The 23,546-nt window shown below is 36.7% G+C and overlaps 1 protein-coding gene across 1 annotated transcript in view; it reads left to right on the forward strand.

Moving 5' to 3' along the window:
• Positions 1-544: 544 nt before the first annotated feature.
• LOC135225772 (uncharacterized) overlaps positions 545-23,546 on the forward strand; it is a 40,932-nt gene continuing 17,930 nt past the window's right edge. Inside the window, exon 1 of the mRNA XM_064265238.1 lies at positions 545-825. The gene's annotated coding sequence lies outside the window, so the exon portion shown is untranslated. The remainder of the gene's footprint in view (positions 826-23,546) is intronic.

Raw genomic sequence — 23,546 nt, forward strand, 5'->3', positions numbered from 1 at the left:
ACTTTCTCTAAAAAGTCGGTTTTTTTCCCTTTTACTGGGTTGGCTCTCTCAGAAGTTGTTTATTCTCATCTTGGTCTTATCTGTCATTACTGATAACATTGTTGACATATTCGAGTTGCCTCTGGCCCGAATCTCATTTTACGACAAAAGAATTAGTAAAATTCAGGAAGTAAAGTACTGAATATGACACTATAACAGGCACAGTGCATATCGTTGTTGGAGGTCGCAGAAACATGCAACAAAATCAATGTAATACGTATTTGAGTTGCGAGTTATCAAGCACAACGTTGGGAGGACCCCACCTAACCCTCGTCACCGCTCAGCCACAAAGTTGCAGGCAAAGTAGTTACAGTGCCAGACGAAAGAAGTTTCAGTTTGCTAAGTCACATCAAATATAAATTAAGTTGAATTTCTCTCATTACATGTCTCTATATTGTTTTATCCAAGCGGAATTAATATTGAAAAGTTATTTGTGTGAACTGTGGAATGTTACACATACAACGAACGAACAAAGTCGCGAAGAACGAGCTCCCAGCAACAGTAAAGGGACTAGTTGACCCGTACTGTTGTGTACGTATGGTCTAAAGAAATACGTGGCACAAATTTCCGTTACACGCACCTGTATTAAACGTGTAGAACACATTCAGAGATGACTCATGTCATTGTATCTCACAAGTTATATAAAGGCACTGGGAGAAGACACTACTTTCATCGTAAGGAACCTAAGGAACGTGTCGTGATCATACTTTGAAGAGAGCTCGAAATGAACAACTCTGGATAGCCTCGACAGCGGATGGACGTGATGAAGTAGTTATTCCGATAGACGTAAGCTTACTCTTGTTATGCTTCTTTACTTAACAATTGTCTTGCAAGAATGCATTGAAATGCCAATATTACTATTTAGTTAGAAACGTGCCATTCAGAAATTGCTCCTGGTTGAAATAGTAACCATCCCAGTACGGGAAAGAGAAATTTTAGAACGGAATGTCATGAAACATCCCCCCCTTGGCCGCCACCGAATGTTTAATGGCATATACAAAGACGTAAATCCTGCTTAGAAATGCATATTAATCTTTATCTCATGTACTGTAGATCGGCTGCCTATATATGAATGTTCATTGTAGCCTATATGACAGTTTGATGCATGAAGGAAGCACGACGTAATATTATATTCATAATATCAGAGTTAAATGTTGAAGCGTGTTACACTAAAACATAATATAGTAAGTGGTACCTTTCTGTATTCTGGTAAGTGTATTATAGGTAATTATACTTACGGGTAAATGTTACTACGGGACTGATACAAGATTTGGCTGCTTGTGCGCAAACATTCAGAACCTTTCGAGGCTAATTGGTGTTCTTGTTCAAGGAAAATGGGCATGTACGTGAAGGTGCCAGACCTTTATATTGGTCTTGAGTGTTAGATTTAAAACTGTTGGCGTTTTATGTAGAAAAAGAATTGTGTACTATAGTGTCAGTTTTAAACCTGCAACATTTAATAAAGTTCAGAATATTGTTTTGTGGAAAATCTATTAAGAATTGTGCAATGAACACTATTTTAATGGGCATCGATTCCAGTAAATGTTATTTTATAAGGTTATTTCGAGTGTTTTACCAATTCAAGTGATATAATTTTAAGGGATGTCATTTTCTCTTTACCAGACTTTACAGTCAGGTTAATTTTTATCTTGCAAGTTTCCCGTTAAAAGAATATTCTGGACAAGGTGGGCCCCGCCCCGCTATGTAGGGGCATCAGAGGTGGGGTTTGTGTGTGTCATCCCACAGGAAGACAAATTGGCAAATTTGTAGATGATTCAGGATGAACAATCTATTCATGTCCATGGAAGTTTGTTAACGCTGGTGGTGATTACTTCATAGTTTACATCTGAGTATTGTTGGGTCTTTTAGTTGGCTGCCATTGTCATCGGGGAAAATTCCCCAGGAATGCAGATGTTGTGAAATACCAGATGTATGGGAGAATTGCTGGTTCCTTCATTGAGCTTCTAGTGAGGTCCTTCACAATTAAATAATCTTTGAGGGATTGTTGGGTCATTTCTCCCATGCCATTGGCTGCTAGGTTATAGCTGATGGTGTGCTCAGTTTTTGAACCCCATTAATTTGCCTTTGGAGGTCCATAGATCAAAGATGATTGCCTGTCCTCTAACAGATGTTATATTGTCAGGAATGCTGAAATGACTTAACACAACCATCGAGGAATGCCTTGGTGCAGGTGTACACTGTAGCTTCCAATAAAGGTATTGCTTGTGGCCATCTTGTAGATTGTTGAGTTGTTGTGAAGATTCTTGCATCTATTGGACATGGGTAAGGGTCTCACACCATTGACATATTGTCGTCTGTCTCAAGTTATTTTACTTTTTTGGCACTTAACCATTGTTTGGTCCATAATTGCATGTCTTTTTTGCTCTCTGTCAGAAGAATTTGTTTCACCAACTTGTCAGTGGTTCTTCTGGGGGGGTGGGAACACGGTGAATACATTACTCTGGAGGGCTTATCACACTAGATATTGCTTGAGGATGGCTGTTGAGGTTGATGTAGAGAAGGGTTTGTAGTATGCTAACAAATGGGAAGTTTCTCCTTAGTAGATTTGTGATGAACATGTGGTAGTAATTTGTTTCTGTGTATTTCAAGTAGTGCATCGGCGGCAATGTTGTGATTAATTCTTATTTTGGACTCCACTGATTTCATTGATGGATAGTGCATTTGCTGTTGGTGATTTCTTGCCTGGTATAGTGTATAGTACATGCAAATTTGGCAATTGCTGAAAGTCGGCTCTGACGATGTATCTAGACATGTGGTAATGTGTATGACTGGCTGATGACCTGTTTGGATGGTGAAAGGTGTACCTTTGTATAGGTGAAGTGTCTGGTATGCAGGTTCGAGAAGAGGTTCCTGCTGAAAGTGCATTTTTCTCTTTCCTTGGAGTTAGATTTTGCTGAGTTGTTTCATTGTTTGATTATTGAACTACAGCCCTTGTTGTTATGTTGACAGTGCCTGTTGTTAATGTAAGTCTGGCTTGGGATTTGGGGAGTGCCAGAGTAGTTGTGTTTGCCAAGTTGTCTTTGGTGGCTTTGAAGATGTTGAGTCCCCCATTGAGAGACTTGCTGTTCATGCTTAGAAGATATAAAGGGAGCTTGTTTCTGTCTGATTCCTGGGAGGAATTAGTGGTAATAGTTCTTTACCATTCCAATGAATCCCTTTGATGGTGGTTGGAGTTAGATACTTTCTATAATAATAATAATAATAATAATAATAATAATAATAATATGCTTTATTTCAGCTCGGGGCCATATACATTGAATATACAAGATACAGACTGTAACATACACAATCTAGATACATGAGGCATGATAAAATAGAAAAAGAAAATGAATAATCGGCACTTATCCACAAAATAGCTGAGGTAGCATAAGAGCTAGTAATCATCATACTGGTAATAACAGTAATAATATTGGTGAGAAAAAAAATATGCATTGAGAGTAATAACAGTTGGTGCACATATTATATAACTTAAATTTCAACTAGAGACCTTAGGTGGTTACAGTAGTCAGGTCCAGAGGGCTTAATACATAAATTAAATGTAAATAAAACTTTAACTTGATAGTAATCACAGTAATAATGAAAAATTCAAATATCAGCAATAAATGTAATAGTGACAAAAACTGCAGATGACATCTTGCCAATACAGAGATTAAGTCCTTTAGGGGACAAAGGCCTCCTTTACCCATCTTTCCCACAATTTAGATTTTCTTCTTGCTTCACTCCTTAGGATGCTTTGTATGAGCGAGTTGCTGCTGTTTCTCACTCGGGTTACCAGACTGGACATTGTCCGCCTAACAATGATTTTTAAATTGTCCAGGTGGTTTTTTCTCTATGACACATCTGCTGTGGCGGAGTTTGGTAGCGGGGAGTGTTTGGTGAGGCGTCTCAGAATGTCATTGTGGCACAAACAGTGATGCGTCTCATGTTCTCTCGGGTATAGTTCGTCCAGAGGGAACACTCATAGATACTGTAGCAGTACGAGCGGAATAGCAGCAGTTTCACGTCTCGGTAACAGAAGGCAAACCTCCTTGCAATCATGTTGCCAATTGCACATAGTTTACGACGCCTCTGTTCAATGTCTGCCGTATCTTTTGGGTTTTAGGGCGTCAGTGATAATTTGACACCAAATACGGAAATTCGTGCACCCAAATTCCAGCCGATGGTTTCCGAGGAAAATTTGAGGTTCTGCAATATGCTTAAACGATCTCGGGAGCAGCGACATGCACTGGGTCTTGGTTTCGTTGTAGATTATATCAAATTCCTCTGCATATTGGCCGGCAGGTGTCGACTGAGTCGTTGGAGACCTTGCACTGATGGGGAAATCAGAACCATATCGTCGGCGTAACAGAGGTTGTTTATAGTTGTTTCATTGACGGTGCATCCGATTGGGAGCGAGTTCAGTTTGACATTCAAGGCATCTGTGTACGTATTAAACAGGTATGGAGAGAGAATGCCCCCTTGCCGAAGCCCCATTTAGGGAGCCGAAGGTGTAAGATAATACGTTACCGCATTTGACACAGAATTGCTGTGTGGAGAACCAGCAGTGTAAAATGCCAATTAGGTACAGGTGTGTGCCCCTTATATGCAGCTTCAGGAAGAGCTTCAGGTAGTTTACTCTGTCAAATGCTTTTCTCACATCTACAAAACAAAGGAAAACAGGAGAGGCTGATGATAGGTAGTAGTTCAGCAATTCTTTCAGTATGTAGATGCAGGTGTCGGTTGAGTGGTTTGCTTTAAACCCGAACTGGTTGTCAGTGGTGTGTAGAAAGGGGAGAAGTCTCACTAGAAGAACAGACTCAAGTATCTTCGATGCGATCGTTGTGATTGCAATCGGCCGGTAGTTGCCAGGGTCAGCTACATCCTTTAGCTTGTTTTTGATTAATGGTATCAAGTGAACTAAGAGTAGGGAGTCTGGAAGAAACCGGTGAATTATGCACGCATTGAATAGGGCAGCTAGCAAAATGTAAATTATCGGATGGCAGAGTTTGAAGGCCTCTGCAGGAAGACCATCACAGCCGGGCGATTTATTATTAGGTAGGCTGTTTATGGCATTGCTGATGTTACCTGGCGTAATACGGTCTGCAAAATGAAATTGAATGTTGTCAGTAAGGAGGTTATCTACATCCCTCCAGGAATCTTGATCATTTATGCAATTCAGGATATTGTTGAAGTGATCGCCCCACATACTTGCAATAGCTTCGTCTCTGACTGCTTCCCCTACTCTCTGTGATAGCTTTTTAGTTTTGGGATTTAAAGACTGGATATCTTTCCAAAGACGAGGATAATCACCAGATTCTAAGTTTCTAGACATTGCATCGGCTCTTAGTTGTTTTTCATTTAACCTGCAGTGCTTAAGAGCAAGTTTGAACTGCGCTCTCGCCTGTCTCATTAGCAATGCAGTGTGCCCTTCCCTGTCTTACACTGTAGAATGTTGGAGCAGACTGCGTTTATTGATAATCCATGGATTTCATGGATGATTCCCCGGTGACACATTTGTTGGGCTGTACCACAAAGCCATTATTTTGGATTGGGGACAGTATTTTTCTGGTGTGGTTTTCCGAATTTTTGGAGATAAGGATGTCGTTCATAAAGAAGACTTAGGAGGGGTGAAATTTGAAGTTGAGGCAGTTGTTGATGGTAGCGCACAGGAAGGAAGGGTGAAATTTGAAGTTGAGGCAGTTGTTGATGTAGCGCATAGAAAGGTAGGTTACTGAGAATGTTGTTCATAAGTCATTGAGCATCACGCCAGAGTTTCAGTGGCCAAACATTGGGTTGTTGAATGTGTAGTGAACCATGTCTATGTGTGTTCTTGTGGTGTAAGTGAGACCAACAAGAAGCCCTTCGTGAAAGCAAACTTGGAGAAGATCCTTGTACTTTGTAGGTTGGTGATGCCAGCTGTGTTGGGAAGTGAGAAATTCACCTGACTCCATTTCTCGAATGAAGTGCTTCTACTATGTATTTCAGGAAGCTTAAGTCATTGTATTTTGCCAGTTTCTTTCAAACCAATCGATTGATTAGTGTGGTACAGAGTTTCTCATACCCTTCCCTACTAATTATTGATGAAGAATTTCATGTCCAACACAGATTTTAAAGGCACTTTACTCTTGAATTATAGGAAATAGCCAAACCTAGCCAGTCAAGATTTACGAATTCATTCTGATAAACACTCTTGGGGTACTTATCCTTCCTATCACCTACCCTTTTTCATTCTGTAAACCTCACTTCCCCATCTGTCGTTTCATTCATCCCCCCCCCCCCCCCACCCCCCCCCCCCCCCCCTCTCTCTCTCTCTCTCTCTCTCTCTCTCTCTCTCTCTCTCTCTCTCTCTCTCTCTCTCTCCGCAATATTTGTTATGTAATGGAATGTTTGCAGCCACATATTAGCAATGCAAGTTTTCAACTGAGCAATGTAGGATGAAATGAGCTAACGACCTACATGACTATTGTACAGAATGTAGGGGTTTCCGAGATCTTTGTAGTTAATGAATGAAATGTGAACTTTAACGACGAGGTTATCACTTACATATCCAGTAACTACAGAGAGGGTTTTCTGGTCACTGTTCAGAGTTATGGCTAACATTTTGAAATGTCCACGTGGATGCAGAAATGCATTTGCTATACGTCTTCTACAAAGATGGATATATATATATATATATATATATATATATATATATATATATATATATATATATATATATGTGTGTGTGTGTGTGTGTATATATATATATATATATATATATATATATATATATATATATATATATATATATATATATATAGAGCTTAGTGTAAGTAGTCAGGAGTCAATCTGTAGTAATAATCATCAATAAAAGGAAGAGGACACACACAGTTGCACAGGCTGTCTTTATTCCGACGTTTCGTAAGTATCCAATTAATTACATCATCAGGGCTGTTAAAATGAAAAATAAAATTCCTAGTAAAATTGTAAAAACAAAACTAAAAATTAAAAATTCAGAAATGTAAAAGCTAAAGATTATTCTTATAAAGTGTACGAAATATGCACATTAAAATGAAAGGAATTAAATTTTTAAAAGGACATACATTAAAATGAAAGATAAATGAACATATAGTAAAAAAAAATTTGAAAGCACCAGTGAACAGTTTCAGAACAAGAGGTTAAGGACCGACCTAGAGAAGTTAAACTAAACGTAAACATAAAATCATTTGTTTGTTTTGTTTGTATGGCGTTTTTACGTTGCATGGAACCAGTGGTTACTAAACAACGAGACCAACGGCTTTACGTGACTTCCGAACCACGTGGAGAGTGAACTTATATCACCAGAAATACACATCTCTAACACCTCAATGGAATGTCTAAGAATCGAACTCGCGGCCACCGGGGTGGCAGGTCAAGACCATACCGATCACGCCAATGAGGCAAACAAAAAGACAAACAAACAAAACATAAAATCATAAATAAACAACACAAGTCACGAGGGGAGGAGGACGTATGAGTGTTAACGATGGAATAGTTGTTTAATGAAAAGTGACTCCATAATAACAATTTCTTGAGGGTTGGTGGTATGGTCCAAATTGCAAAAGTCTTTATTATCGATATGTGTTTTACCGATTTTGTAGTGGTTTCTAATATTGGAGTCTTCTGGGTTTGCAATTCTGCTGTCAGTACGAAAGCTTACGCCACGATGAGAATCGATACGCACCTTGAGAAGTCTGCTGGTGGATCCCACGTAGGTCCCTGTTTGACATTCAGGGCAAGAATATTTATAAATAACACCAGAGGACATATAAGGCGATAATCGATCCTTTAAGGTAAAGAGGGAACCGATGGTGAAAGGGTTCTTAGGAATTAATTTAACGCCTATGGCATGAAGATGTTCCTGAATTATTTCTGTCAACTTTTTGTGAAATTTTAGGTCATGGGTAAATGGAAATCATACATAAAACTTCATTTTTGGGACAGTTTAAAACTTTTGGTTTAGCAATGAAATGTTTGTTTAGTAGTTGGTGTAATTTCCTACACATCAGCTTAGCAAGGAAACAGTTATTGTTAAAAAAGTAAAAAATGTTATTTCATTATGGAAAAGGACCCAGTTCGACCTATGGACAAGTGCTTGGTGGAAGAGGGTAGAAACGGAGTTGGGCTTAAAATTTATAAAACAGTTTTCTTCCTAAAAATCGTAGTATTTAAACATTCGTTTTGTCTGATAACTAAAACGTCCAGGAACATTTTCATGCCATAGACGTTAAATTAATTCCTAAGAACGCTTTCACCGTCGGTTCACTCTTTACCTCGAAGGAGCGATTATCGCCTTATATGTCCTCTGGTGTTATTTATAAATATTCTTGCCCTGAATGTCAAACAGGGACCTACGTGGGATCCACCAGCAGACTTCTTAAGGCGCCTATCGATCGTCATCGTGGCGTAAGCTTTCGTACTGACAACAGAATTGCAAACCCAGAACACTCCAATATTAGAAACCACTCCAAAATCGGTAAAACTGATATCGATAATAAAGACTTTTGCAATTTGGACCATACCACCAACCCTCAAGAAATTGTTATTATGGAGTCACTTTTCATTAAACAACTTGTTCCATCGTTAAAAACTCATACGTCCTCCCCCCTCTCTGTATTTGTCTTGACTTGTGTTGTTTATTTATGATTTCATTTTTACGTTTAGTTTAACGCTGTCTCTCCTCTAGGTCGGTCCTTATCCTGTTGTTCAGTAACTTTGTTCACTGCTGCTTTCAAATTTTTTTCTACTATATGTTCATTTCATTTTAATGGATGTCCTTTTTAAAAATTCAATTCCTATAATTTTAATGTGTATATTTCGTACACTTTGTAGGAATAATTTTAGCTTTTACGTTTCTGAATTTTTAATTTTTAGTTTTGTTTTTACAATTTTACTAGGAATTTTATTTTTCATTGTAACAGCCCTGATGATGTAATTAATTGGATAATTACGAAACGTCGGAATAAAGACAGCCTGTACATCTGTGTGTCTCCTCCTCCTTTTATTGATGATTATATATATATATAATAATATATATATATTATTATATTAATATATAATGTATGTATATATATATATATCTATATATATTATAATAATTTTATATATATATTTTTTTTTTATATATATAGTATATTTATGTAATTAATAATTAAATATAATAATTTTATTTTAGTATATATAATATATATAATTAATTATATTAAATATTATATATGAAAGAGAGAGAGAGAGAGAGAGAAATGTTGTGGCTGGGGGAATAAGGGAAAGCTAAAATTGATTTATTGACACATCTATGTTACCATGTACATTGTTTCAAATGGTTATAAACTGTTCTGTGATTTTAACCCATTATTTTTTATTATATGTATGGATCAGTGAATTTAGAATAAACATTAAATAACTATTCATCACAAAATTATGCAAACAAAATTAAAACATTCACATTCGTGAAGAAAGTAACATATACTACATGGTGTGATGACGTAATGGAAGAGTAGGAAGAAAACTGGTGGAGTTGAAGTGGAAAGTTGGGGATAGTGTGGAATTTACTGTAAGTAGCAAATACTCACGGCAAGTTCAGTAGTACCCAAGCTCGTATGACCGAGAGCGTTGATCAGTTAGCTGGTTACCCCATCAAATTCAAGAGTAAAGGTCTGAGAAAACTGAATTTGGAAATTGAATTTATTACCAAAATCATGGGAGGGTGGGAAACACACTGATGCATCAATTAATTTGAAAGATATTGGCAAAAAACCATGACTCAGACTTCCTGAAATACATTATATTCTCCACAGAAACACCAAGAGCCCTTGTTCCTCCCCCCCCCCCCCCCCTTTTTTTTTGCACCGTATAGATTGGGAAGGTTCATGGGCTGGAGCCCTTGTAGCAAAGGCTTATCTGATCCATTTCTCCGAAGACTGTTTATGAGGCAGACAGTTTACTTGGGGACAAGTGGCAAAGTTTAGGGTGAGCTGGGTGATCTTCCGCTTTGATGTAGTGTATGCTCTACCTTGTTGGTATCCCTGAAGTCTGTCTGAGCTTAGTTTTTAAGAAGTTGGGAAGTTCTTGTAGCTGAAAACATAGTTCTCAGGGTTTATCACACTGATGGTTGGCTGTTTGGGTCCAGTGGTGAGTGGTGCCAACTGGAAAGAGGCAAGGTTCAGAATTCACTAACAGGTGAAGTGTCTGAGAAAGGTGGCATTATGCATGCGCGTCAGGAACGATGCTGGCAAAGATGAACTCCCGCTGGTATCTTTTTCATATTTCGGTGGAGGGTGAGGGTGCTGTGGCTATGTGATGGGATAGGGCTGCCGTTGGTGACCACTAGTCATAAATTGTTGTTTGAAATCCCCTGTCAGTCTGCTGTTAATGCATGAAGAATGGATTTGAATGTGTCATGTCCAGAAAGATGTAGCGGGCATCTGTTGGAATAGTGATGGCCACCATTATTAATTGGGGTTGCTACTGATTATTTTTTTTCTCCAACTGCATCTGCCATACTTCATCAGTGCTTTATCAAACTTATGATGGTATATTCAGATAATAGATAAATGGGTGTTTTTGTTGCTGTTAAAAGGGCACTTCTGCATGTTGGTAACTTATGTCCATCTGCTGTTGTCCTGCTCCTGATCTTTTCTGACTTCACTGGTATTTTGGGGTGGCATATCATAAGACCTTAAAGACCTCTAGCAACTCTGCTGCTCTTTTCAGGAAGGCTACCATGAATGTTTCTTCAGCATTGGGAGGGCAGCCCAAATGTTGGTCAACAAATTTTGGTAGCGCCATATTTCCATTTTGGGTTTTCCATTAGCATAAAGGTCAGTCAGCATCACGAAGGACATGAGTTAATCCTAGAAATCTCTTGCTGTTGTGTCTTTCTAGGTAGACTGGAGTAATTGCAGGGCCGCTGCATTTTGTATATTAGTGACTTTTTATATCATTAGACATTGCCATAGTTAGTCCATGAATTGAGGGAAAGCAAAGCCAAAGCTGAGCCACCATATGTAGTCTGGTAGTGGCTTTTTGATTTGGTTGGCATGTCTGTGTTTAGTCTGTAAATTGCATGGTCCAACCTGAAAACATGTTATGTCCACTGATTTGGTGGAGAAAGTAATTGTGGTCTCTCTCTCTGGAGTGAAGCCAGAGCTGAAAAACTGTATTTAGTCCATTAGTGGCTTTTTTGTTGGTAGGGTTTTGCTGTGTTTAGTCTATTAGTTAACAGGGGTTAGGTGAGAGAACTGTGGTGGTTTGCCAGGTCATTCTAAGGTCATTAATATAATGGAAATTTACACAGGATGCTAAGAAACGACAACATTTAATAGGGGATTTGAGGGTTTGACCCATTTTAATATGACTTGCAGGTCACATAGTAATTACAGGTGGTTATTCCCCAGCACAAACATGACTGTGGTAGGTGACATAAGTAACATATGGGTGTGCGGTTTTGAGAGTGTGGTAGGTGACATAAGTGACATATAGGTGTGTGGCTTTGAGAGTGCTCTGTAAGAAGCTGCTGAAACTGGCAGCTAAACCTGTGTTACATACCAAACAGCTGAGTGAATAAAGATTGCAAAAGTTTAAGGGCCGTTACCATTCTTTCCTTGCTAACTAAGGTTATTAGAAGGTTGAGCATAGAACCATGTACTGTATAATATCTACCATAAACACCTGCCTCCTGACAGGATGCTCATAAGGACAGATAAGCAACTGGGATGCTTTATGAGATTTGGAATTTATTCAAAAGATGTCCTCGGCAGTGGTAGGGTAAGGTTTTCTTGAATGATTTTATAGCGGTCTATGATCTAGATAACTCCATTGCTTATACATATATAAACTTAGTAACTTTGAGCTGATTGGTTTGTATGCAAGTGGATATAGATCTATGACATCTTGTGAATCGTGAGAGACTTGGATCCATACACTGATAGTTATAGTTCGGTGGGCTTTCATTCTTTCGTTTTTTTTATTAGCCTCTTTTTCCTGTTGTAGTTCCCTGGTATGAACATTGTAATATTTTGAAATTATCAAAGCAGGTGGGGCTTGCTTCAAGACATGTTTACAATATAATAATAATAATAATAATAATAATAATAATAATAATAATAATAATAATAATAATAATAATAATAATAATAATAATAATAATAATAATAATAAATTTGGACATACACAAAACACATACATGTTTGACTCCTATCAACGCTTTGCATTCTGAGCATTCAGGAGGAGGGCCATCGCCATGTGCACTGTTCATTAAGTGTCCATGTGTCAAACTCCGTTTTCCAGCTCAGGATTTTGTTTCAATTTATTATTTATAATTTCTTTATATCATATATTTCGCCATTTATGTACAATGACGTTTTATATATCTTATATAGTCACTGATAGGACTGTTTACATTTTCTCTTGTCATGTGGTGTTCTTCTTTATCTGCTTTATCAGACTTCGTTTCCTTTAATCCCTACAGGGGCTGGGATTCAACATATTTCAATATTTCTTCCATTATTATACAACGTTATGTGTTATATGTTATACAATATTATTTTTTGGATTGTAACTTTGAATGGTTTCTAAAGCGCTTCTTGAGTCGCTATAAATCACAAAATTATTAAAGGAGGCATCTTCAGTTATCATCTGGCTCATTGTATTGCACAATAACTCAGCTGTAAATACAGAGCCATTATCAAGTAGAGAGAAATGATACGTGTTGCCTTGGAATACTACAGATTTAGATCCGTCTGTGTATGTTGCGTAATGTGGACCTTTTCGGTTTATATGCTCTATTGTATGTTGTCTATGGTGTTCTGGGGTATATGATGTACAAATCCTCATTCATTGTCAAAGGAGGGGGTAATTTAACTATTGAAGGTAACTGTATATATGTTTCAGCGACTCGAGCAATTTTCTAGCTCTAATTGAGAAAGGAGATGGATGATTGTTTATAAATACATCTCTTAATAAGTTTTTTCTTGGAGAATCACTTGTCTGAATTCTCAGAACTCTCTTCATTATTACTGACTCTCTATGGAGAGATAAAGGTAGTTCACTACATTCAACTGGTAAAGAGGACCTTGGTGATGATCTAAAGGTCCTCGTTATGACTGGGTCTAATGTTTTCAGCATTGTATTTAATCTTGAGCCATATATTTCGCATCCATAATCAATGATTGCTTTATACAGTACAGTAAGGGTATGTCTATTGGCTCCCCAAGTAGTGTTTAATAGTCTTTTAATTAGATTTAATTGTCTTTTACATTTTGATTTCATGTATGTTATGTGGGCATTCCAGTTCAGGTGAGTATCAAAAACTAATCCCAAAAATTTTGCAGTTTGACCAATTGGTATACTACAATTTCTGATTTGTAAATTTTTTCACATTTTTTCCACTTTATTTTCATGAAACGTTGATTGCTTGAGTTTTATCTATGGGAAATTTAAAGCCTAAGGATGAGGCCCGTTTATCTATTTTTGTTATGATTAGTTCTGTATGTCTTATTCGAGATGCTGCATAATATATGCCAAAATCATCCATATACAGGTTAGTATTAATTCCAATAGGCAGATTATTACTGATATAATTTATTGCTAAAGTAAACATTGTACCACTAGGATTCTTCCTTGTGGAACACCATTTTGATGGACAAAACATCATCAATTCTCACCTGAAAACTGTGGTCTATCAAAGTATTGTATAAACCTAGATAAATGTCCACGGATGCTGTTTTTATGTAATGTTTTTAATATTGCATATCTCTATGTAGTATCATAAGCCTTTTCAGTGTCAAAAAAGACTGCTATTGTAATTTGTTTTTGCTCAAATCCCCTACGTATGTGGTGTTCTAAGTTGGATAAGGAATCCAGTGTAGATCTGTTCCTTCCACTGTGACCCAAATTGAGTGGGTATCAGAATTTTCTCAAATGTGCCATGCTAGTCAAGCATTTACCATTTTCTCCAGTAATGTGCACAAGAAGCAACTTGTTGTAGAAATTGCTATGTAATTATTTACATTACTTGCTTCCTTTCCAGGTTTTGGGGGGTAAGAATAATTATGGCATTATGCCACCCATCAGGAAATAAATTCGAACCCATAAGTGATTATAAAACTATAAAGATATTACTTAAGTGGCAGATCATTTCAAAACAAATATTGTTATTAATTCTATATTCTTTTTCTTTGTCCGGAAGTGTTCATCTATGTTTTTGTTACTGCGTACATTTGCTAACTTTTCTTTTGGATCAAATATTTTTTGTCCATCTTTTAATATAGCATGTCTAGTAGGTGGTGTAATATGGGTACCATTTTCCCATATTTTTTTCTATGGGAGTATTATTAGAGAGATCTGATACATATTTCCTCCATGAAATGACTCTTCCTTGAATTACTTCTTCTTTGAAATTTGCAGATATTTTGTTGTACAGAGGTTTTAATGTATAAATTTCTAATAATGATATAGTCATTTTTTAAAATAAGTTCTTATAATATTGATAATGTTTTATTAATTTTGTTGAATTTTATATTTAAATTATTATTTAGTCACCTTCCTACCGGGAGTTTTATATTTATTAACTGTTGGCTTATCAGCCCAACATGGAGCTTTCTGTTTTGTTGTAAGGGGTTTTGGTTTTGATATTGGTTTATTAGCAGCAATTTTAATGAAATCAACAAGAGATTTATTAGTTTCATTATGGTCATTTAAATATTCAAATGTTGGGATATTCTTAGTGTGCATTTCATATCGCTCCCAATCTGTTTTATAAATGTTATAGGGAGGGATATGTTTTGCAGGATCATTTTGTAATAAGGAAATTAAAATTGGGAAATGATCACGGGTGTGCAAGGAATCGACTGTATTCCAATCTAATCTGTCTACTATACCTGAGGCACACAGAGTTCAGCACATGCCATTTGAATCCATAAATTCTTTTACTCTACTTCCTGCTCTATTTGAATTTGAACAATTGTAACCCCCATATTGGGTTGTGAGCATTAAAATCACCTACTATTAATGTAGGTTCTTTGGGATTGTTAAATAGTTCTTTAAATTTATCAGTGTCATAATTCTCCTAGGTGTAATCTGGTCTGTAGACCATTTACATTACATTGTATAATATAGCTATTGAATATGCTATATTTTAGTGGTTGAGTTTTGCTTTCTTTATTTTTATCAGTGGTTTTCTTTTTTCTATATTTCATAAGATTTCCTATAATTTTTGTTATGCCATCTTTTGTTATGTTTTTGTTATTGCACAGTTCAACGAAATAATAATTACATCCACATGTATTAGCATGCGTATTTCTTGTTTCATTTGTTCTTGTTGTATCAATTATTGGTGATGGAGCAATCTCTTCTCCCTTGACATAACCATTGTCATCTATTGTATGGTTCTCTTCCACTTCTTCGGTATTTTGGATATCTGCATCCATAGGTTTATTATTATTTTAGGAGATAAAGGTATATATTCTTAGCTTGTTTTTGGTCTTTCTTCATATCCTTTGTCTTTGGTTTAATAAAATTTCCCTAATAATAGTTAGTTTCTTCGTTTTGGGTGGTGTTCTTTGCATTAACCAAAATTTCCCTAGAAATAGTTAGTTTCTTCGTTTTGGGTGGTATTCTCTGCAAAGGTCTATTTTATCTTTAATTTCCAGTCCAACACGATTTTCTTCATTACTTCTGTAGTAGCATCTGTCTGTGCTACTATTTGCATTAATATTTCAAATGATTTTGATAAAATATTATCCATGTTATTAGTACCCTTTTCTTTATTCTGTACCATTGTATTTTTTTCCTAAAAGCATTAATTTCTTGAGATTTACTTTTCTGTGTTCCGTTACTTCTGTCTGTCTGCAATTTTTTTTTTGTGATTGGCTCTTATTACTGAAGAATATGTATGTTTCTTAAGGCAGATCCTGAATTCCTCTCACTTTCAATACTAATTTAGCTTCTTATATAGACCCCGATTCTTTCTTACAATATTTTAAACTGTGTATTGTATATATAGTACATACATTCTTTGGACCCTCATATGACGGTTTTGGCCACAGTTTATACATACACTTTGGTACACTCCGTGTTCATTGTGTGGCATGTTCTTCAGATCCACAATACGGTCGGACAGGATTATTTCGACAATATTTGCATGCCCATATGTACTACAATTTTGACATTGTAGTGGCTTTGGGACAAATGGTCTTATTTTTCTGGTTTGGCCTAATATTGTTATTTTTTTAGGTATATCTTGATCTTCAAATTTTATTTTTGCGATTTTTAACATTTGCTTATTTCTTTGTTAATTACTCGGTGTATTATATACTTCGCAATCTAGAACTCTGGGATATCTTTTTTTAAAGAGAGTGTTCGTTACTGTTCTCGGACAATAGCATCCTGGATGCTATTTATTATAGTGTCATGCTTTTTTAAATTTTTACGTTTACATTATCTGTTGTTATTATAGACATATAGTCCTCAGACTGACTCTTTGTTGTTGAATGTTTGATTAATAGGTAGTTTTCTAACTTCAGAGCTGAAATTTTATGTTCTTTTTCTAATGCTAAAATCTTTGACCAACTTTCACTTCCAAACAGGGAGTCGAAGTAAGTCAAGGTTGGGTCAACACGATATTTTTTGGGGGGTGGCTTATATGGTATTAAAATTTTAATACCACCTTGCTTTTGATTAACTGAGCTTTCTTTGGGATAGGCCATTTCCATGTGAGAGGTCGTAAGGAGGTTTGGTTGATTCACTATGTAAGAAAAAAAAATATATATATATAGAGGTCCAATGGGGGAGAAGCAACAATCGCCTGAATTGGTAATTGGCTTGGGATCCTCACCTGTATGTACACCATACCCACAGTGCCCTAAGGGTTGTCAGTCCGTCGAAATCGGACCCATCACTGAAGGCATGGCTTGACATTAAAATTTCCCCTCGCTTGACCACGTCGGATACTCTAGTTTTACAGGTGGAGTGGCATGCTGTCCAACTCCTCCCTCCATCAAGTTTAAAACAGCAGTGCATTTCGTAATCCGATACCATGCGAAGGTTGTCAACGAAAGAGGAATAGGGGAAGGGGAAAATTTATAGGAGGGGGAGGGGGAGAAGTGAAGGAGTTATAGATCCCAATGTTCAGTTGAATCTACAGCAAAGAAAGTAAGATAAAAAAGCGTACTCTCCTTGCAGTGGATCCCTAAGCCGCCACCCCTACCTTGTCAAGAGGTTGCGATCAAGGAGAATAATAGTTTAACTTTGGGCATGAACTCTTGTTTAGTCTTATCCAGACAGTATAAGCCATCCACCCTCTAACCCCATACAAGCATGCAGAATGAAGGTACTTTGGTCAAAGCTATCAATGTATTTAACATCCATAGCATGTGGACTTTTTGCCTTCATTATCTTGTAGTACGTATATTATCGTCCTTTTCAATAGAATAAGTTGAGATACTTAAGCATATTATTATCAAACGTAATCCTGGTGTTACCATTCATTATTACCCCCTGATTATACAAAACTAGATTTACAAGGACAGCCATGTTAAACACAGTTAATTTACAAAAACCCCAACAACCATCAATCAACAGTGACAGCAATGTAAAAAATGCAAACAATCGAAATCCATAAAAAAGGACTACTATTATCTGTGTTGAAAAACAAAAATCCATAAGAAACCCCCAAACAGACGAGGCAGCTATCTTAAAAATAATCCATGATAAAGCAGCTATGTTATAATCATAAATAATTCACAAGCAAACATTAGTAAAAGGCATGTTAAGAACACACAATCTTAAAGAAACCCATAAACAACACCAGTGTTTGAACTTTTAAACACACACAAGCTGTAAGAACCCACACTAACAATTAGTGTCCACCACATTGAAAACCCATTTAATCTATAAGAAACCCTAAAACAATTCTCCATTGACAAGTATATTAAAAACAAAAATAATTCACAAGGAACTCACAAACATAATACCAGTGGCAGCCTGGTTAAACACAGACAAACTACTGAAAACCCACAAAAACACAGTAAAAACACGAGACGTCCTGAAGAATCCCAGAAACAAACCACCAGTGACAGTGATGCTAAAAACAAAAAATCAGTTTCCTATAAACGCCCAGACATACCACTAGGGACAACCTTGTTAAAACACAGTTTGCAAAAATTCCACATGCAAACACATAGTTTGTTAAACACAACCACTCCAAAAGACTTCCACAAACAAAACCACCAACGAAAGTATCTTGAAATTTAAAAGTCACACCAGAAATACAAACAAATAACCAGTGACAACCATCTTAAAAACAATAATTCACAAAAAAAAAAAAAAAAAAAAAAGCAGGAGACAAGCATCAATTGTCAGCTATGCATAAAGCACCAACACTCCACATGAAACTTCCAGACCACCAGTGACAGGATGTTAAGAATATAAACATTCTGTAAGAAAACCTCTAAAACCAATCTCTGGCAGCCATTTCAAAAACAACCATTAAGTGCAAGTGACCCTTTATGGAGGCCTTGACATCGATCAGTAGCTAACCCTGAGGGGGTATGACAGCTCATTTATCCTCCAGAAACCAATCCCAAGGAGAAGCCATTAAAAGGTGGTTCATCTTCATTCGTTGTAGCAATACAAAGGGATAAAACTGCAAGTCAAAACACTATGAATGGATCCCTTATCTGATTCCAATGCAGAAGGGAAATTCTTAACTAGTTCAAAACAGGGAAATCGGTTACTCTACAACTCGCTTCCTTCTTGCATTTCGAATTTTACTTTACCGGTCCAAATCAATTCTATCAAAACTTACGTTTGGCTGAAGAAAAGAACAAAAGAAAGATCCAAAATGGATACTCATGAGCATGCCTTTGGCCAAAATATACCCCTCTCATACCTCATCGGTCTTGGAATGGATTATATTTAGCTCTGCTCGCCAGTCGCAGCCGCTCACCTGGCCCACATTCATATAACTGGTACTCCTGTCTTTATATATAGTAATTATTTCTTCAACATATTTCACAGTATTTGGAAGTGCTTCCAACACTTCTATAGGTAATCGTGAGAATATTACTATATGCCAGTCTTGACATCCTTGGCCAAATGGACCATCAAATGTCCATTTCCCAGTTCTATCCATATTTAGTTTCTACCAGACAAGTTCAAATGGAGGTCGTCTAGGCACTATCCTGGCTGGTTGGAGCACTTCAGTGACTTCACTGCTTCTGTTGTGCACCTGGCACAAGCAGAACTTGAATCTGTAGCAGCTTTTGGGTCTCAGTGAACATCTAACAGCTCCTAGCAGCGCACACAGTGCATATTAGCATGACTCAAGACTTGTTTTTGCTTTGATGCTTTATCTCTGTCCTGTCTTGCAGCTTACCTGTAATTAGTCACCGACTCACATTTTTACCTAACCATATTGTGACTGAGGTGCACATCTGCCCGGAAGCAGACTCGCAGCAACTCTGCAATTTAATAACCATGGTGTATGGCGTGTTTCTTGGACATTCCACTCCCACCTCACCTACTTTGAGCTGAAGTACATTCCACTCCTCTCTCTCCGCTCATTGGTGCTAGCATGTCATCTGGTTCTACATCCGTACAGCAGCTACTCGAATGTGCACTGACATTAGTTTCCATGGTACTAATGCTATTTGTGTCAAGAACATCTTGGGTGTGCATTGACACCTGTAATTCATTTGGAAAGGGACTTTTCTTCTTATGCCAGATATAGTGGCTTTTCAATTCCTACCCCTCTCATAACATCAATCTGCTGCAATGTTACTAGATAAACATCTTTAGTTAGCTGTGTTTCTCTAGCCATTCTTGAGTCTCAGTAAAGAGCTGGTCCTCTTCTTCAAAACATCCACAGTATTAGATAGTTTCTAGAAGAGGTCATTGCTTCTCATGATAGCCTATGGTACCATGATTTGAGCCTTGCCTCTAGGCGTTAGCCTCCCCTCAGCAATGCTGTACATGTCTCTGCCTGGTTTCATGGCTAACCTGTACTTAAGTAAAATAGCAGCTTTCCACCGTCACTCACCCTACCATGTCAATACCACATAACCAGAGATACTAAAATGCTTATAGATAATAACCATCACATGTAAAATTGAATACAGAAGGCAATTTAGTTAGCTTATTTTCCCACATTTAAAACAAAATATACAGTAAAAATGAGCTTTGCTAAAAAGAAATAAAAACTAAAACGAGCAAATACTGAGATGGCTTTTGTCTGTCCGTCCGCACTTTTTCTGTCTGTCCTTAGATCTTAAAAAACTACTGAAGAGAGTTGCAAATTGATATGTTGATCCTCCACCCTCCAATCATCATAAACATACTAAATTGAAGCTTCTAGCCTGAGTAGTTTTTTTTTAAATTTTTTATTTATATTAAAGTTGGCAATAATTGTGCTTCTGGTCGGGTTAAAGTTTATATATATATATATATATATATATATATATATATATATATATATATATATATATCAATAGAGGGATCCACAGTAATATCCTTGTTTATCTAGATATAATATGTTTATACAAAGCTTAAAGCTTTCGTCCATCCTCCTGTGGACTTGATCACTAAGCAAATGACATCCTAGATTACATGTCTCATTTGCTTAGTGATCAAGTCCACAGGAGGATGGACGAAAGCTTTAAGCTTTGTATAAACATATTATATCTAGATAAACAAGGATATTACTGTGGATCCCTCTATTGATTTCTTAGAAGCACGATACAGTGTTTTTATATTGCAATATATACATATATATATATATATATATATATATATATAATATATATATATATATATATATATATATATATATATATATATATATATATATATATATATATATATATTATATATATATAATATATATATATATAGACAGCAGCTTCCCCAAATAACAAAACTGAAAAATTAAGTAATATTTTGAGACATACCTAAATTTGCATGCAATATGGTGATATTTCCCACATGGTCAACCCCTCATGCCCTCTGTCCGGTCTACTCCTCCGAGATTTTTCATTGCTAGACAACACTTGCACCAGTTGGCTCTGCCCTTACCTGGCACGCAAGCTCCGCCCACCTAATAGCCGGGCAACTAGAGACTTGTGACACAAGGTGAGTTCTGCTTCTCACACTGACCTTTGTAGAGGGCATACATACCTTGCTCCTGCTTCCTCTTTTTCTCATGTTAACCCCCTGAAAGAACAGACGGTGTTGGTCCTCTTCCAGCTATGCTTTTCCCGACGACCAACTCATGATCAGCCTGGTAGAGGCCTTATTAAAATCTCACGTGGTGTCCAGTTTGATGCCCAACCCAGCTGGCCCCTTCCTATCAATGTGTCCGACCAACTATCATTCCAGCAAAGCAAATGTTCTTCAACTACTCCCTGTGCACTTGGAGTAAAAACCAGGTGGGTGTCTGTTTGATAGATACTCGATTTACACAACATCACCAAATCCTAAAATCATCTTTCTCTCAATTGCCTTGCCAAATCCTCATTCCAAATTCCAATCCTCAATTCCTTTATAATTGGTAGACAAAAAGGGAAAGCCATTTCCTCTCTTAAACCCTTCATGTTTTATACTATTTCATTAAATTTAGTAACCTGACTGCAGTGGTGCCATCTTGTGTAAAACGTGGCTCAATGAAGAAGCCACCTCATCCCATAGTATCTCTTGCCTCCTTAACAGAGATGCTAGAATATAATCCTACATTTGTGAAAGGGGGTGTTGCATGTTAGGTGCATTATTAATTCAAGCATTGTGCTGGATTCCACTGCATCCCACCAAGCTCCAGTTATTTTCTTAAGCCTTCCATTAATCAAGCTAGTAAATCCCACTGTACAAAGTGATCCAGATTTATAATCCCATCTGTCTACAGCAACCTTATGTAAAATTTGCAAAACTTAAAACCCTCATTTACTCTTTCTCAATTAGTTTTTTAAATGTTGAATTATGTTAATTATAGTAATTGCAAATTTTTCTCATTTAGTTTTTTAGTGTTGAATTATGTCAATTATAGTAATTGCAAATTTTGGTGACTTTGACCCTTTCCGTTTTCTTTTTTTAAATAAATTACGCTCCCCCAATACCTCCCCCAATACCTCGAATGTAAGAGTGACGACCTTAAGCCAGGATTTTTCCTTCATTAGCCAAAGTGTCCTGCATCTTCCAGTTTTGGAAAACGACCTTTTTAAATAATCTTCTCACATCAGAACTTGGACAGTGGAAATAATCAGTAGGTATAAAACTTTTAATACTTTCATTAGTGCACCTCACATAAATTTTCATAGGGAAACTGCATGCAACTATAACAGGCAGAATTTACATTTCCCGTTAGTCTCATACTTGTAAAGAAAAACTGCTATTTTACATTTTTTGTTCATATCTTATGTGGTAAAGAAAGTGTTAAATTTATGAATTGAACACTTTACAAAGAATCATAACCACGTTGTCGACAAACCCATATGTTCACCAAGCTTTGTTTACCAACCACTCAACCATGTATGTGACCAGCTTCAAATGCTGTTTACCTAGAAGCCTCATGGTAAGCATGTGGGGTTTTATTTGGACTGGAGAAGTTGCCATGTGCTTTTGTTATGACGATATTACTGACTCCCCATTCTCTATAACATTTGGTAAGGTGAGAATTTAGATATTTTCACTGATTGCTGTTTGAATTGTTGCATAATGTTATTGTTTCCATTGTAGTAGACGTGTATGCTAGTGTTTGTGAAGGAATTAATTCTAATAATTCATGTTAATTAGAGTTATCCCTACATGAGAAATAAATTTTTAGAACATATATTTTGTTACTTTTCTCTTAACTTGTGGCAGGTGGATTTTCCTGATGAAGCCATTCTGGACAACTTTACATCCTTGATCCTGCCTAATAATTAGTTATTAAATTTAAACACTCGAGGGAGAAAAATGTTAGAACTTTCATCCTATTTTATTTTTCAATTCATCTCTGCAGACTTTTATTTTTCCTGCTACAATCATTCTCTATGTAAAATATAATGTCTTCAAACCTTGTATTGAGAAGCATTATTCATCCTTTTTATTCCTCTCTTGTTTGGTAAGTGTTAGCGACGTCCATCCATTAGCCCACTGGCAAAATAACATTATCATTCCTATTATTGCATGCTTAATCTAACCTGTTCCTACACGAGTACAAGATACTCCTACTAATTAGCATTTCGCCAAGATAGGCATGCTCACACAGCTACCTTATGAGATTGACTTATATTCCCCATGACAGGCTAGCACCCATTGCAGACCTTATGGGATATCAGCTTTCCCAACGATATGCGCACTCACATAGCTACCTTACAGTATCTCAGCTTTTCCTATGATAGATAAGCTCACATAGCTATCTTACATGACTGTTTTTGTCATTGCAAACCCATTAATCATCTTGTTCTCATGAACAACCAGCACAATACGTGCATGCAATTCACTCACCCACAACAGTGTAA

Source organism: Macrobrachium nipponense, chromosome 13, assembly GCF_015104395.2.
Source record: "Macrobrachium nipponense isolate FS-2020 chromosome 13, ASM1510439v2, whole genome shotgun sequence".
NCBI classification, from domain to species: domain Eukaryota; kingdom Metazoa; phylum Arthropoda; class Malacostraca; order Decapoda; family Palaemonidae; genus Macrobrachium; species Macrobrachium nipponense.